The sequence below is a fragment of the Chelonia mydas genome, chromosome 6 (assembly GCF_015237465.2).
Source record: "Chelonia mydas isolate rCheMyd1 chromosome 6, rCheMyd1.pri.v2, whole genome shotgun sequence".
In the NCBI taxonomy this organism is placed as follows: Eukaryota; Metazoa; Chordata; order Testudines; family Cheloniidae; genus Chelonia; species Chelonia mydas.
In genome coordinates, this window is record NC_051246.2 from 27,702,514 (window position 1) to 27,718,023 (window position 15,510).

Consider the following 15,510-nt stretch of genomic DNA (forward strand, 5'->3'; position numbering starts at 1 on the left):
ACGTGAAGGACTCATCGAGTTCTTTCACAAACACCACAGTACTCTACTCTTTGTGCTAAGGGGTGTGCTGAGCTGTGTCCTCGAGCCCCTTATTAACAGGCTGTCCTGTTACTAATCCCAGGGGAATGCTGGGAAAAAACCTTTGTTTGAGAAAACTCTTCAGAGCACAAAGGCTAACCATGAAACCCAGCTGTGGCCCTAGCGAGATGCCCAGTGGCAGCACAGAGTACGGCGGCTGCAGGTTTGCTGTGGGTTCACCACTGGGCTGCTCTGCTTACTTCGAAGTGGTGCAGTATTGGAAACTCAGGGCTCAGAATCATTTCCGCGCGTAAGCAGGTTACTAGCGGATTTTCCACGATTACTCTAGGACACGGCAGTGTTTTACCAAGCACAGTATTTCACACTGGCTGTTGTATTTTACTGGCTCAAGCTCTTCTTTTGTCTTTTATCTAGGAAGGCAGGAGGGGCTCAATAGACACCACTGGTAAATGTTTTCTGTAATGAATTCAAATGATGAACTTGTGCGTGAAAAAAGGTAAAAACACACATCCATGCATGAGCACACACCCACCCAGGGACACACATACTGTGTACACATGCACGCACACACACAGCATATGCATATATACGCACACTCAGACGCAGAAATAGTCACACACGCATAGTACATGTGTACATGCACCAACACAGTCTGTCTCACACAGAGTACACATGTACGCTCACGGTCTCTCCCTCACACACAGAGTACACACGTGCATGCACACGTAATCTCTCTCACTCACAGTGCACACGCACATGCACGCAAGTAGTCACACACACAGTACAAATACACACTGACTACCCACATACATGCAAACACACACACATGCATACATGCACTGTCACACATATAGAAACAAACATAGAGGACACACATAGAAAGTACACACATGGAGAACACACACACACTTGTGCATGCTTACATAGTCACACACATATACACACAGAACACTCAAATGTGTGCACACACACAATTTCTCTCTCTCTCTCACACACACACACACACGTCTACCTGCTTTTGCCTTGTCAGTTTTGTTTCCAAAACAGTCTCAAGTTGCAGCCAAAAGTTAATAAAGCCCTGAAATTTCTTGGATACCATCAATGCAGCTGTCAGTTAGCATGTAAACACCTGGTGTGCAGCCAGGCCCCTCCACAGCGCCACCATTTCATAAAAAAGGAGCCAGTTTTCCTTCTTTTTCTTTCAGACTGCAATCACACTATTGCAACAAGCCCAGGATAACTGGTACTGTAGCCCATGAAAGCTTATGCTCAAATAAATTGGTTAGTCTCTAAGGTGCCACAAGTACTCCTTTTCTTTTTGCGAATACAGACTAACTCGGCTGCTACTCTGAAACCTGGTACTGATGGAGCATTGATGTGGGGAAGCTCTCAATCATAGAAGCCAGAAGTGGTGCTGCTATGAGGAAACCCACACTCCTGGAGCGCCATTTATACATTTGACATGCTGTGTTTGTGTGTGTGTGTGTGTGTGTGTGTGTATGAGAGAGAGAGAGAGAGTGAGCGAGAGACTTTAGGAACACTAATCTCATGTGCCAAAGTGCTGGGGCAGCTGGCACCTCCCCCTGGCATCTGGATGGACAGGGTAGTCAATGTTTTCGTCCAGTCTTATGATGACTAGGAATAAGGGGCAAAGAAAGGGGATTGGGGACATGCCTTAGGCAAGGATCCTCTGTAATCTTCCCTAGCCCAGCAGAAACAATATCCCACTGAAACAGGTTTCTTCTGATTTCTCAGTTGGCCTGTCACATGCCTCCACAGAACAAAGCCGGCTTGTCTGGCTCTGGCTGAGGAGATCAATTCAGCCTCTTAGTAGGTGCGAAACGGAGCATATCTGGGGAGCCAGGATTTCAAATACTAGCCAATGGCGCACTTCCCGCAGACACCATGGGCGTGGGCAAGGGGTGCCAAGGCTGACCTCATGGGGAGTGTCTTTTTGTGTCCTTAAAACACACAACTTGCCCAAATGGAGTTGTTTTGCTGTCCCAGGGAGAGTTGGGCGGAGCACACCTCTTTATAGGATAGGTGTAGAGGCACGGCGCGAGTGTCTGAGGTGGCAAATGTGCACTATTCGTGAGAGAAATGAACTCACCCATTCAGAGCTCCCTAGAGGTCCTGGTACCCCCAGCAGGCCGTGCACGATCCTTGGGTGTGCGTGGTTTGCCCTGGCTTCCTCCTAAGTCACTGCTGCATGCAGCCACGTGGTTGGAGACCCCGGGGTATGGTGCAAGTCTAACCAACGGGTGCTAAAGTAAGGGTGGCTGCAGGGCAGTACAGCTTCTCTTTCTCTGCTAGTAGAGAGACTGTATTCCCTGTGTAACCCACACATGCTCTGGGTGTGGTGTTCTGTCCCATCTAGTGGCACCGTGACCACTTAGAGAGAGTTAAATGAGTCTGTGCTACAGCCTTAGCTAACAGCTCATGCCTATGCTGTAGAGGCTCATGGACTAAGTTCCAGAGGTCCCCGGTTCGATCCTGCCCACCGACGGCTTGGGTCTGTCGGCGTTACACCTGCTCTCCTTCCTGCTGTCCTCAGGCAGCATTGCTGCCCCAGCGCTGCCTGTCCATGCTGCCCCTGCAGACCCTCCACCTGGTGATGTGAGGAGCCGGTATCAGGCAAGGGCAAGCAGAAGTGACCCTGAGTCCCTCTGCTTGCTGTCTAAGCAGGAGCAGAGCACTTACTTAGAGCTCAGCCTGACTCTTGCCAGGGTTCCCCTCTTCTGGGGTCTTCACGCTAAACCACAGCCCTGCAACCAAAATTGTAGAGCTCTCCTCCTCCACTGACCTGGAGCTACTGCAGCCCCACGTCAGAGGATCCAGTGAGATAGCAGAGATGCACTTGTGTGTGGGTCATTGCTGGCGGCAGGAGACTAACTGAGCCATTGAACTCTCCCAGTATGGCAAGCCCAAATTTCCTCCCTGTTATCCAGGGCTCGTGAATTGATGGCGTTTTACAACATGGATCAGCATTAGGCTATAATCTCCACTGGCCATTATTTTGTATAATTTACAAAATATCTTGGTCCACGGAAAGGAGATGTGGCCTAACTCCTTCTTTCCCAATGTAGCTTCATTCCCACCCAGATGGCAGATTTTGATAGTCCGGTCCAGTGACCCAGAGAGTCTCAATTGCAGAACGGGCTAGTGACTGTGGTGATCATTTGGCTCAGCTTTATGTATGTCACACTGATACACTTTAGTTGGAGCTTGTGGAAATTTCCCACGTATGAGTTTGTAACAATGTTTTTCATCAAAAATTAGAGTTCAGAGGAAAACTTTCCCCCTCCATGCCCTCCCCCCGCCCCCCGAAAGCTTGTATGAAAACCTGTGTTGCAAAGTTTGTGGGGTTTGATCAGCTATCCAACTGGTCACATTTGGGGGTGGGGAGGGATTCTTTTTTTTTTTAAATTAAAAAAACCCAAACAGTAAAAACGTTCTCCTGCAGCTCACAACTGCCTCACCCCTTCTGCTATGGCTAGCGACCTCCTCCTCTTCTGTCTGTGCTGAGCCCTGGTGCGTGGTCCAGCAGCATGCACTCTGAGCCACTGGAGAGCTAAATAGTTTTTGGAGCAAGCTAAAGGTTTGGTCACTGAAAATCTATGACTTAAAGACCAAACACGAAATGTTCAACTCCAGCGGTCTTTGCACCTTAACATATGGATGTGACAGCTGGAAATCCACCAAAGGTACAGACAGATGTCTCAATGGCTTTAAAAGGAAATGCCTCAGGGAAATACTAGGTATTAAATGGATTGAATTTATAACAAATGCTGAGATTGGTCAGAGTGTCCAACAACCACTTATCTTTAAAGTTATCCAGAAAAGAGAATGGACATATCTGGGACGTACTAAGAACGAAACCAGAGGATCTGCCATGGTAGGCATGCCATTCAGCAGACGGAGGAACATGTAAAAGGGGCCGACTGAAAGAATCCCTCCATCAGTCACTCTGCAGAGAAGGCAAAAATTTATGGGAATTAACAACAGGGAAAACATGCAAAGAGCAGCCCAGGATAGACAAGGATGGCAGAGCCTTGTTTGTGCTACGAGAGACCTCTGATGGCTCAGGAAGGATTCAGATTCAGATTCAGAAGTTCCATTATGTATTGGAGTGTGAACAGTTCAGTAGTAACTGGGCCTAGTATCAGAGCCAGCAATGGAGGATGGGCCCAGAGTCCCTCACTTAGATGGGGAGAGGGAACCAAAAGCAGAAGTGCTAGCATGGCTGGTTTGGGATGAAGCAAGACCAGTGGCTGAGTGTTCCTTCCCCTTCTCTATTGCAGGTATGTTTTGCCTCTTTCAAGGTCATCACCCCTTGTGCTGACAGCACTGGCCTGAAAGCACATGGCTCCATTACCCCATCCTTAGCAGTTTATGCTGTGTAATAACCCACATGCATCTCTGTTTATTCAGGGTGAGCAGAGGCACCAGATTGCCCACCCTAAATTGTGGGTGGTTTCTCTTCCCCCATCATGCATCTGGATAACCTCCCAGTGTCCTGCCTGCCTGCCAAAGATTCAGATCATTCCTGAGTCAGCTAATCCCTACTTGCTGAGATATTTGACTGTCAGTGTTAAACTTGACACAAAAGCCTAGGGAATAGGGATTAATTAGGAAGTCTCATTCAGTGCAATGTGGAAATTCTAACTTCCCAGCAGTGTTATCTCCAAGGTCCCAGCCTGTACAGCTGAACGGTGGTGATAAGTAAGCTGGTGTGGCAGTGTAGTGGGGGTGTGACACAGCAGCATCCTTCCTGGGAAAGGTGGATGAAAAAATTCACAAGGCAGCAAGAACAAATGATTAGGGGGGACCATGAATCATGACTCCTAACTTCTAACCTAGTCTCTAACACTGACTTACTATGTGGCCTTGCGCAGCTGCTTAAGACTCCCTACAGCTCAGATTCCCCGCCCCCCACCCCCTTGCTCTTTGCATTGCTTAGGTGACAGAAAGTGGCCCTAGCTGGCCAGCACAGAATTCTCTCAGGAGAGGGGAGGTCTCAGCTGGAGTTAACTAGCATAGCCTGTGTCTACGCCAACTGCTTTTCACATCCGTTAGTGTCACGGTGCAGCAGACCACACTTGAACTCTGCCAATTTGGAACTGGCATATGGTCTCCTCGGGCTCATAGCCAGCTAGCGTCAGTTAAAGCAGCTGTTAGGCTGTTCTAACGTCTGCTGGGGCTGGGGGCCAGAGCAGGTGCACTCTGAGAACCAAGGGGCCAGTGCGTGCTGCCTCCCTGCCTCCGCCTCTGCTGCAGTGAACAGAACTCAGTGCAAGACAGAATCGGGGCGTATGGCTCAGTTTCCTATGGTTAAATCTGGGAGAAGTATGTTTACTTACCTCCCAAGGGAGTTGGGAGGGTTCATTAGCTAGTGTTTGCTCAGTACTTTGAAGAGGAAAAGTACTTAGCATTATTAAGGCTGATTACTTGTGGGTGCTATTTGAAAATAGCTAACGTCTGCACCTGAATTTACAAACTGTAAAGTCTAGAGCCAGATCCTCAGCTGGTGCAAGCTGGTGTAGCTCCACTGATGTCCCTTTCTATCAGCTGAGGATCTGGCCCTTTATGTATTTATTTTACAGATCTGTCTTTAAGCAAATCTGGGGATCCAAACGTGCCTGATGTTGTCTCCAGATCTGAATTTGGACGCCAGTCCCCCATCACCTTGCACTGTAAGACATGTAAAAAAGGAGAGTGGCACCTACTGGTGAAACTATAGAACTGAAAGTGATTTTCACGAACACGAAAGTTCACGAAAAAGACTGAGGCTGGGGAATTATTTCAAGTCCGGATGTTCCTAAAGAGATGACTCCATGTTTGGATTTTACATAATAGGAGGCGCTGGTAGAGACACTGCTAGCTCAAGTTGCCCAACACAAGATCCTCTTTTCAGTTGCTTATAACTTCGCCAGACTTCAACTGTTTGAGCTGAAATTTTCCATGCCGGGTGTTTGCCTCCGGTTGAATTATTTATTTTTTTGAAAGCTTCCGCAAAAACAATTCAGCTGTTTATAAGAGCAAGATCAGGGGAAAATACATTATCGTGCCCATGTTAAAAATATTCCGACAAGCGTTTTTGTAGAGAAGCTCTAGCACTCGTGTACTTTGGAGTAATGGCTTGAAATTGGACAGGGGAGTTGCCCTGATGTCAGAAATGTGCCTTTGACATGAAAAACTGCCTACATTTGGCCATGTGAGAGCCCTTTGAAAAATCTCAGTTTGCAAATGCTCAGTATGAACTGGTTGGGTTTTGGCAGCCAAGTTCTTTGAAGATGCCGTCTGCACCCCGCTCAGGGCCACAGGGGCTGAGCAGCATTTTCTCTGCAATTGGTCCTCCTGTGGCACCAAGCACCAGAACTGAAAGCAGGGGGAGATGGTCTCTCCTGTGTTCTCAGTGTTCCCGTGGCTAGTACCAGGTAGGGTGGAGTAAGAAGCCACCTGACTTGAATGCAGAGAGTGTGCAAGAACCAGGACAGCGGAGGGCGTGAATTGTGATAAGGAGCCAGGGAGTGGGGAGGAGACTGAGGGTATGTCTACACTATGAAATTAGGTCCATTTTATAGAAGTTGATTTTTAGAAATCGATTTTATACAGTCGATTGCGTATGTCCCCACTAAGAGCATTAAGTTGGCAGAGTGCGTCCTTACTACCGTGGCTAGCATCGACTCACGGAGCAGTGCACGGTAGCTATCCCACAGTTCCTGCAGTCTCTGCCGCCCATTGGAATTCTGGGTTAAGCTCCCAATGCCTGATGGGGCAAAAACATTGTCGAGGGTGGTTTTGGGTACAGGTCGTCAGTCTCTCCTCCTTCCTTCCCTCCCTCCCTCCCTCTGTGAAAGCAACGGCAGACAATCGTTTTGCGCCTTTTTTCCTGGGTTACCCGTGCAGACGCCATACCATGGCAAGCATGGAGCTCGCTCAGCTCACCGCTGCTGTTGTGAGCATTGTAAACACCTTGTGCATTATCCTGGAGTATGTGCAGAACTGGGCTAAGAGACGCCAGCACGAGGACGATTGTGATGATGACATAGACACAGACATTCCTGAAAGCACAGGCTCTGGCAGTTGGGGCATCATGGTGGCAGTGGGGCTGGTTGATACAGTGAAACGCCAATTCTGGGCCTGGCAAACAAGCACAGACTGGTGGGACCGCATATTGTTACAAGTATGGAATGATTCACAGTGGCTGTAAAACTTTTGCATGCATAAGGCCACTTTCCTTCAACTTTGTGAGTTGCTTTCCCCCACCCTGAAGCGCAGGAATACTGAGATGAGAGCCGCCCTGACAGTTGAAAAGCGAGTGGCAATAGCCCTGTGGAAGCTTGCAACGCCTGACTGGTACCGGTCAGTCGGAAATCAATTTGGAGTGGGCAAGTCTACTGTGGGGACTGCTGTGATCCAAGTAGCCAATGCAATCACTGACGTTCTGCTATCAAGGGTAGTGACGCTGGGAAATGTGCACATCACACTGGATGGCTTTGCTGCAATGGGATTCCCTAACTGTGGTGGGACGATAGACGGACCACATATCCCTATCTTGGCACCGGATCACCTTGCCAACCAGTATATAAACCACAAGGGGTACTTCTCAATGGTGCTGCAAGCCCTGGTGGATCACAAGGGACGTTTCACCGACATCAACATGGGATGGCCAGAAAAGATGCATGATGCTCTCATCTTTAGGAACTCAGGGCTGTTTGAGCAGTTGCAAGAAGGGACTTACTTCCTAGACCAGGAAATTACCATTGGGGATGTTGAAATGCCTATAGTTAATTTTGGGGACCCAGCCTACCCCTTGCTCCCATGGCTCATGAAGCCATACACAGGCAGCCTGGACAGTAATAAGGAGCAGTTCAGCTACAGGCTGAGCAAGTGCAGAATGGTGGTAGAATGTGCATTTGGATGTTTAAAAGCTCGCTGGCACTGTTTGCTGACTAGGTTAGACCTCAACGCAACCAACATTCCCATTGTTATTGCTGCTTGCTGTGTGTTTCATAATATCTGTGAGAGTAAGGGGGAAGATGTTTAATGAGGGGTGGGAGGTTGAGGCAAATCGCCTGGCGGCCAATTTTGAGCAGCCAGACACCAGGGCAATTAGAAGAGCACAGTTAGGTGCACTACGCATCAGAGAGGCTTTGAAAACCAGTTTCATGACTGGCCAGGCTATGGTGTGACAGCTCTGTGTGTTTCTCCTTGCTGCAAACCTGCCCCCTTTGTTGATTTTAATTCCCTGCAAGCCAACCACCCTCCCCACTTCGAAATAAAGTAACTATTGTTTTGAAACCATGCATTCTTTCTTTATTAATTAAAAAAAAAGTGAGATAACTGACAAGGTAGTCCTGGTGGGGTCGGGTGTGGGAGGAGGGAAGGACAAGGCCACATTGCTTATTGTAGCCACACTACAAATCAAAACTGTTTGAATGACAGCCTTCTGTTGCTTGGCCATCCTCTGGAGTGGAGTGGCTGGTACCCGGAGCCTCCCCCTCTGTGTTCTTGGGCATCCGGGTGAGGAGGATATGGAACTTGGGGAGGACGGCAGGTTGTTATACAATGGATGCAGCGGGGGGTCTGTGCTCCTGTTGGCTTTCCTGCAGCTCCACCAGATGCCTCATCATGTCCGTTTGCTCCCCCATTAGCCACAGCATCGCCTCCTGCCTCTGCTCTTCGCACTCACTTAATGCTTTCCTGGCCTCTGCCACTGAAAGCCTCCATGCATTAAGCTGTGTCCTATCAGTGAGGGAGGATTGCATGAGCTCGGAAAACATGTCATTGGGAGTGCGCTTTTTTTGCCTTCTAATCTGCGATAACCTCAGGGACAGAGATGATAGGGGGAGCATAGAAACATTTGCACCTGTGGGGGGGATAAAAAAGGAAAGTAAAATTTAAGATGATACATTTCTGAGAACAAAAGGGAGACTCTTTCACAGTGAGTCAAGCAATTCACAGCAAACAGCACATGTGCTTTAGGTACAAGGTCGCATTTTTCCTTTTATATTGAGTGCCTGACCATATGGTGACACATCACACATGGCTTGGCAACAGAATTCAGTTTCCAGGCAGCCTTTTGGTACGTGGGGCTGGCTTCCTCCGCCTTCATAACATGTGGGAATGGTTTCAAACTGCAGCGCCATCCTTTCCCATAGCAAGCAATGCTGGTTGGGTTTCACATTTAAAAGGAGGGGCTGCAGTTTTCGGGTGGATGTGCAGCACACACCTCCCCCCACCCCACAGCCTGGCTATTGTCTAGGATGATCACTTTTCCACTCCCCACGCCGTGTGGCTATTCTCCGGGATGATCCCTTTTAGCCAAGCACAAACAACCCAGCGGGGTCCTTTTACTGTTCCCTTACAAAAATTCCCCTATTTCAACCAGGTGACCATGAATGATATCACTCTCCTGAGGCTAACACAGAAAGATAAAGACCGAATGTTGCTTGAATGCGACCAAAACGCAGGACCATTCGCTGCCATGATTTGTGCTGCAATGATTCCAGACTACTTGCTACTGGCTTGGCGTGGTAAAGTGTCCTACCGTGGAGGATGAAATAAGGCAGCCCTCCCCAGAAACCTTCTGCAAAGGCTTTCAGAGTACCTCCAGGAGAGCTTCATGGAGATGTCCCTGGAGGATTCCAGCTCCATCCCCAGACACGTTAACAGACTTTTCCAGTAGCTATACTGGTCGTGAATGCATCCCAATTCTTCAGGGCAAATCAAACATTAAACACTATTGCTTTTAAACCCTGTACTGTAGTTACAAATGTGCACTCACCAGAGCTGCCTTCTCCGGGTTCAGGGTCGGGGATCCCGCCTTGGGAGGGTATTGGCTCCAGGGTGATGAAAAGGTCCTGGCTATTGGGGAGAACGGATTCACCGCTTGCCTGCTGCACATTCTCCTCCTCCTCATCTACAAAATCCTCCTCCCTGTTGCGGGAGACTCCCTCATCGCAGGTGTCCACGGACAGTGGTGGGGTAGTGGTAGGGTCCCCCCCTAGAATGTCATGCAGCTGTTCATAGAAGCGGCATGTATGGGGCTCTGACCCAGAGTGACCGTTTGCCTCCTTTGTCTTTTGGTAGGCTTGCCTGAGCTCCTTAACTTTCACATGGCACTGCTGTGTGTCCCTGTTGTAGCCTCTCTCCACCATGCCCTGTGCGATTTTGGCATATATATTAGCATTTCTTCTTTTTGATCGGCGTTCGGCCTGCACAGATTCTTCTCCCCATACAGCAATCAGATCCAGTGTCTCCCTTTCGGTCCATGCTGGAGCTCGTTTGCAATTCTGGGGGTACTGCATGGTCACCTGTGCTGCTGAGCGCGTCACGCTGACCAAACAGGAAATGAAATTCAAAATTTCCCGGGGCGTTTACTGTGTACCTGCCTAGTGCATTGGAGTTCAAAGTGCTGTCTAGAACAGTCACATTGGAGCACTCTGGGATAGCTCCCGGAGGCCAATACCATCGAATTGCGTCTGCACTACTCCAAATTCAACCTAGCAAGGTCAATTTTAGGGCTACTCCCCTCACCGGGGAGGAGTACAGAAGTCGATTTCAAGAGCCCTTTAGGTCAACGGAACGGGGTTGGTTGTGTAGACGCATTCGTTTTAAAACTGACCTAACGTGGCTAAATTCGACCTAACCCCTAGTGTAGACCAGGGCTGAGACTGGGAACTAGTGGGTGGCAAACTGAGATAAGATGAGCAGATGGGAAGGAGCCTGGGACTGGCTGGGCAAGCAGACTGGGACAAGGAACCTAGAGTGGGAGACTGGGGCTGGGCAGGGGGAGTGAGGTTGAATGAGTCTGGGGGTGGAGGGAGACTGGGATGAAGAGTCAGAGTGGGGAGAATATTGGAACTCTGCCAGGGAGACTAGATTGGACAGGCAAGGAAACAAGGCCTAGGATGAGGAACACAGAGGGATGAAGACTGGGAGTAACTAGGAGAGGAGACTGAGCTGAGGAGGCAGGGTAGGGGGGGTGGGAAAGAGACAGGACTGGGACAGGGACAGACTAGAATAGAAAGGGGCAGAAGGGTCTGTGACCACTAAAGAACTCCCCCCTCAGAGCCGGGAATGGAGGGAGGGAGGGAGGAGACAGAGAGAGAGAGAGAGGACCAAAGTGTGTATTTCTTAACCTACAAAGGCCCAAACGTGGGACACGATGCTTGACAAAGACCAAAATGAGGAACAGAAAACAATCATTCATGCAGGAAACTGAAAATGTGGTGGGCTCTTCTAGCGGGAATCACTCTCTCTACCTTGGATTCGTCATTCATTCTTGATGTAAATAGGAGTTTCCGAGTTTATTTGTAATATAGGCAACTTGGGAGCTAAAATGAATGACCTCTCTTCTCAGAGCCATGGCACCTGGGAAAACACTTTTTAGCAGCAATGTTACATTGCCAGAGGTTTTATGTACTTGCTTCCTTAAGCGGATGATCCAAAACCCTTTGAAATCAATGGAAATCTTTCCCTGGACTTCAGTGGACTCTGAACTTAATAAATTGCCTGACGATGTGCATGTATTTAATAAAAATCTTGAATAAACACTCAACTTTCCTTTCAAGTGTACAACAGGATCGTAAGAAATGTTAGGCTGTTTTCTACCCTTTTATTCACTCACACACACACACACACACACGAGTGGGGAAAAAATTCTTCTCACCATCAAATGATGTTCATCCATCTATTTATTTATCCGAGAAAACGGCATTGGCAGGAGTGGAATTTGTAAATCATTTTTCAAAAGTTGTTTTCTGATCACATTGAAATAGAAACCATCCACCTTTTTTCCTCCTCTCCCCATGATCCTTCTCTTGTTCATTCACTGGGGCTAGAGAATTTGTGGCTAGAATCTGCTGATCTCATGTTTCCATGTTTTTCTCACGCTCATGTGCAGCATTTTGCCTCCAATGCACAACACCCTCCTCGTTCCCTGGTCAGAGTTTGTTAACATTTCGTTATCAAACTCTGACCAGTTCCAAATGCATCGATGCCCACAGCAGTGTTACCATAATTCTTATCCATGAATTTTTCTTGGCCTCTGTCATCATGAAAAATAAGACCAAAATTTAAATACTAACAGCAAACAACATTCATTTCTGATGGAGGCAATGGCTGATCGTGTGCAATGTTTTCCTATTGGATGGACATAAATATGCACCAGATGGAGAGACACCGTGTGGTCCTTTGACACTGAGTGAACATGGGATGACATTAAAGAGAAGGAAAACTTAGGCTGAATATCAGAGAATATCCATATTCGCCTATGGAACAATGATGGCAACCTGATCCCCTGGCACAATTTAAAATAGACTGGATGAAACACGAGGCGCTGTGCTGTACGGAACAATTCTGCACTGACAGGCATGACCTAACAGGCCTTTTCCGTTTGTGAAATCTATGATTCACCTCCTTTTTAGGGACTGGTGGAATAAAACCTTAGATTTCACTCAGGAGATACTCAAGTGATTCAAAGCTGAAACAGAGGCAGACTGAATTTGTTATCTCATTGGACAGTAGTCACTGCTACTCGTAACTACAGCTGGTTGTAATTTTTCAGTTGAATTTTTTTTCCCCCCAACCAAAAAGTACAGTGTTGGTGAAATGTGTCCCCAAAATGGTTCAATTTCCACTAAACTGTCAATGAAAAAAATTCAAACCAAAAATTGTCATTTGGCTTCATTTCTAACTGCAGTTTTCGTTTCACTTTGATTTTTGAAAACCAAGACAAAATGCAAATCTAAAATCTGAAATGTACCAAACATTTGTTTTGATTTTTTTTGGTCAAAAACTTGACATTTTCCATGAACTACTTAAAGACAAGATCTTTGTATTTGACATTTTTGCTGAAATAAAATGAGATTTTTCAACCAGCTCTCCTGTGCCATGCAATAGTCTATTAGTGGTGAAGAATGGATGTCAGAGCCTTTCTGCACGATTGCCTTCAGCTCATCACTCATCAGCAACACTGCACAATCAACCAGAGACGGTGCAGGGAAGGGCTACTGTGATAATCAGAAGAACCGAGAGCCTACCTTATGAGAGGAGACTTAAGGAACTTGTTTTTTTTCTGGCTAAACAAGCCAAAGGCTGAGGGGAGATATGATTACTCTCTATAAATAAATCAAAGGGATAAACACCAGTGAGGGAGAAGAGTTATTAAAGGGACACTGCTGGCTCAAGAACAAATGGGTATAAACTGGCCATCAATAAGTTAGGCTTCACATTAGACAAAGGTTTCTAACCATCAGAGGAGTGAAGTTCTGGAACAGCCTTCCAAGGGGAGTAGGGGGGAAACAAAACCTAACTTGTTTTAAGGCTCAGCTTGATAAGTTTGAGGGGTGGTATGATGAGACTGCCTGCAATGGCATATGGCCCACCTGTGATTGCGATTAGCAAATATCCCCAACGGCTGGAGATGGGACACTAGATGGGGAGATCTCTGAGTTACTACAGAAAATTCTTTCTCAAGTGTCTAGCTGGTGAGTCTTGCCACATGCTCAGGGTCTAACTGAGTGCTGTATTTGGGGTTGGGAAGAAATTTTACCACAGGTCAGATTGGCAGAGACCCTGGGGTTTTTTGCTTTCCTCTGCAGCATGGGGCACGGGTCACTTGCTGGTTTGAATTAGAGTAAATGGTGTATTCTCTGTAACTTGAAGTCTTTAAATCAAGATTTGAGGACTTCAGTAACTCAGCCAGAGGTTATGGGTCTACTACAGGAGTGGAAAGCCGAAGAAGACTATTGCTTTAGCCATCTGTCAGGGTTCCTTCCCCACTCTGAACTCAAGGGTACAGATGTGGGGACCCGCATGAAAGACCCCCTAAGCTTATTTTTACCAGCTTAGGTTAAAAACTTTCCCAAGGCACAAACTTCACCTTGTCTTTGAACAGCATGCTGCCACCACCAAGTGATTTAGACAAAGAACAGGGAAAGGACAACTTGGAGTTCCTATTTCCCCAAAATATCCCCCCAAGCCCTTACAACCCCTTTCCTGGGGAGGCTTGAGAATAAACAAGATGAGCACAGACCAGCCTTGGATTTTTAACACCCAAAAAACCCAGTCAGATTCTTAAAAAACAGAACTTTATTAGAAGAACAAAAAAAGATAAGAGAACAGCTCTGTAAGATTAGAATGGAAGATAATCTTACAGGCAGTCAGATTCAAAATCATAGAGAATCCCTCTAGGCAAAACCTTAAGTTACAAAAAGACACAAAACCAGGAATACACATTTCCTCCAGCACAGCAAATTTCACAAGCCAAAACAAAGAAAACCTAATGCATTTTCTAGCTAGATTACTTACTAACTTTACAGGAGTTGGAGGGCTTGCATCCTTGATCTGTTCCCGGCAAAGGTATCACACAGACAGACAAAAACCTTTTTCCCCCCTCCAGATTTTAAAGTATCTTGTCCCCTCATTAGTCATTTTGGGTCAGGTGCCAGCTAGGTTACCTGAGCTTCTTAACCCTTTACAGCTAAAAGGACTTTGCCTCTGGCCAGGAGGGATTTTATAGCACTGTATACAGAAAGGTGGTTACCCTTCCCTTTATATTTATGATACCATCTAACTCCCCCTTCCTCAGTATGCAGTGGTCCACAGTATTTCCACTAGAGCTTGGGAATTCTTCCTCACTACCACCTCACATACATTTCCCTACTTTAACATTCTCACCTTCAGTTTCTCACAGTGCAGCCAGCATCTTTCTAGCCAGGGGAGTGATTATGTGTTCGTCAATGTCACTCCTTCCATCAACCACTGGGGAGGGAAGGTTGCTTTCGAGCAACACTCACTCCTGTGTATAGCAGTCCTGCTTCTGAGCCCCTACTGGTTCAAAAGGGGAGAGCTCAAGGTGAAATCCTGGCTCCACTGAAGTCGATGAGGGTTTTGCCATTGACTTCAGTGGGCCAGCCAGGGGCGCCACTGCAGATTTTGGTAGGGGGGAGCCACCTTAAACCGTGAATCCTGGGGATACTTAGGCACTTGAAAACTCTAATTTTTTGGCAGATAACAGCAATTAGCTGACAGGAGCTCTGTACCTAATTCCTATAAAAAGAAAGAAAATTAAATAAATATTAGACCCACTCAGCTCTAACAACAACGTGTTCTGACATCTTGTGGTGAGTCACTTAAGGGACACTGGTTAGGTTTAAAATTTAATGTATATTCTGACTTTATTACTAACTCTGTGACGAGAGACCCCATCAGGACTCCTGGGTTCTATCCCAGCTCTTGGAGGAGAGCGGGGTCTAGTGGGTTACAGTGGGGAGCAGATACATCTGGGTTCTATACAAGAACATGAGAATGGCTACGCTGGGTCAGACCAAAGGTCCAGCTAGCCCAGTATCCTGTCTTCCGACAGAGGCCAAATGCCAGGTGCTCCAGAGGGAATGAACAGAACAGGCAATCATCAAGTTGCCCTGTTGCCCACTCCCAGCTTCTGGCAAACAGAGGCGA